Below are 2762 nucleotides of genomic sequence, written 5' to 3'. Positions count from 1 at the left end.
CAATAGCCAAGGGGGGGAGAGGGGGTGGCTATTGGTCCCCACCTCGCGGGGGGTGGCTCACCCCCCTGCGAGGTGGCTCCCAATAGCCAAGGGGGGGAGAGGGGGTGGCTCACCCCCTTGCAAATTATGGAAGTTATTACGGAGTGTGTGTTCAACTCCTGTGATATGGGGATTAATACCATCTTCTCCCCTTCCGGATTTCAGGAAGAGTATCACACGGTGAAGTACAATGTCTTCAATACTGGGAATAGTATGAACCTCTCGGCCTTGAGATATTAAGAAGTGTATCACAGGGTGGATGTTCACCCCCTGCCATATTGGGAGTAATATCAGCCTCTCCCCTCCATGGATATTACAAACAATATCCCAGGCTAAATGTACGCCTCCTGCTCTATCGGGAATCATATCATCCTCTCCCTTCCAGGATATTAATAACAATATCACAGGGCCGTGAACAGAGCCTGTGATACTGGAATTATTATCATCCTCTCCCGTTCCGTATACTAGGAACAATATCACAGAAAAGCTGTACACTCCCTGTGATATTGGGAGTTATATCATATGCTTCTTCCGTGAATATTCGGAGCAGTATCACCAGGTGTCTGTCCATTCATTGCTATGTTGGGAGTCATGTCATATTCTATCCGCTTGGATATTAGGATCGGTGTCACAGCGTGAGTGTACACCTACTGCGATATTAAAACTAATATCATGCTCTCCGTCACTGGATATTAGGAACGACATCACAGGTAGGTGTACACCCCTTTCGGTATTAGAAGTAATAATTTGATTAATTATTAAACATCAATGATCAATTTTAATAATTTTCAATGACACTATTAATTGGATACCATTATTAATTATGGATAATTATTTTACATATATGATTATGCATGCTTAAAATTAATTATGAATATTAATATCATTTAACAATATTATTATTTCATAATATTAATCATTATTTTATTACCAATATCTCTTAATATTGACTTAAGCAACATTAATTGCTGATGTCATTATTTTATTATTAATAATGATATCACTATTAATTACTAATATTAGGCGTTATCATTTTAACCAGTATTAATTTTTACTACCTTTATTATGAGTATTAACATCGATGATTATTATTAATTTTTATTATATTTATTAATATTAATAATTAATAGACTTGTTCCTGATATCCGGCGGGGAGAGGATGATATTACTCCCAACATCGAAGAAAGTGTACACCCCTCTATGATGTTTTTCCTAATAGCCATCGAGTAGAGGATAACATTATTGAAACTATCACAGTGGTTGTATATCCCCTCGGTCGTCTTGTTTCTTATATCCTCGGTGAGAGAGAATGATATGACTCCCAATATCGCAGGGGTTGTAGACCTCCCCCATAATATTGTCCATAACATCCAAAGGTGGAGATGATGGTATTTCTTCCGATTTCGCAGTGGATGTACACTACCCCTGTGATATAATTCCTGATATCCAGGGGACGAGAGGATTATTCTCAATATTGCAGGAGGTGTACACTGTCTAGTAATATTGTTCCTAATATCCAGGGATGGAGAGGATATCACCCCCTACAGAGCAGGGGTTGTACACTCCTTCTGTGACATTGTTCGTAATAGTCAGTGGGGCAGAGGAAGACATTACTCCCAATATTGCAGGGGATGTACACCCCCTTGCGATATTGTACCCTATATCCTGGGAGGGAGACAATGATACCAGTGGCAATATCGCAGGGGGTGTACATCCTTCTGTGATATTGTTTTTGACCTTCAGTTGGGGGAGAGGATAACATTAATCCCAATATCGCAGAAGGTGTACAGACCCCTGTGATGTGGTTCCTAATGTACAGGGGAAAGAGAAGAATATTGCTCTCAATGTCGCAGGGGGTGTAACCACCCTGTCCCCTGTATATTGTTCCTAATATGCAGAGAGGTGGAGGCTGATAGTACTCCCAATATCCCAGAAGGTGCACACACACCTGTGATGTAGTTCCTAATATCCAGCGGGAAAGAGCATGATTTGTTTTGATATCGCAGGGGGTATACACCGCCCGCAACCCTCGGGTATCGTTCCTAATATCCAGGCGGGAAGAGGATGACATGGCTGACAATATCGAAGGGGGTGGACACCACTTCAGTGATATGGTTCCTCTTATCCAGGGGGTGAATGGATGACATTACTCCCAATAAAGTAGGAACCGTACAGCCACCCTGGGATTTTGTCCTTAATAACCACAGCGGAGAGGTGATATTACTACCAACATTGCAAGGGGTGTACACCGCTCCAGTGATATTATTTCTTAGGTCCAGGAAAGGAGAAGATGATATTACTAACAATATTGAAGGGATGGACGGCCCCCATGTGATATTGTTCTAAAGATACAGGTTGAAAGAGGATGAGATTTCATCCAATAAAACAAGGGGTGTACATCCTGCCTGTGATATGAATCCTAAAACCTAGAAGAAGAGAGAATGACATTGCTTCCAATATAACAAGGGGTGTACTCCCCGCCTGTGATATGAATCCTAAAACCTAGAAGAAGAGAGAATGACATTGCTTCCAAAAACACACGGGGTGTACACCCACCCTGTGATATTGTTCCTGTCATCTAAAGGAAGAGATGATGATACTACTCCCACTACCGGAGAAGGTACACACCCCCCTGTGATATTGTTTCTCATAACTTGTGGGGGAGAGCATGATATTACTCCCAGTATGACAGAGGCTTGACACCCAGTCTGTGATATTGCTCC

Source organism: Mandrillus leucophaeus, unplaced genomic scaffold, assembly GCF_000951045.1.
Source record: "Mandrillus leucophaeus isolate KB7577 unplaced genomic scaffold, Mleu.le_1.0 Scaffold2205, whole genome shotgun sequence".
Taxonomy (NCBI): Eukaryota; Metazoa; Chordata; class Mammalia; order Primates; family Cercopithecidae; genus Mandrillus; species Mandrillus leucophaeus.
This window is presented reverse-complemented; position numbering follows the sequence as displayed.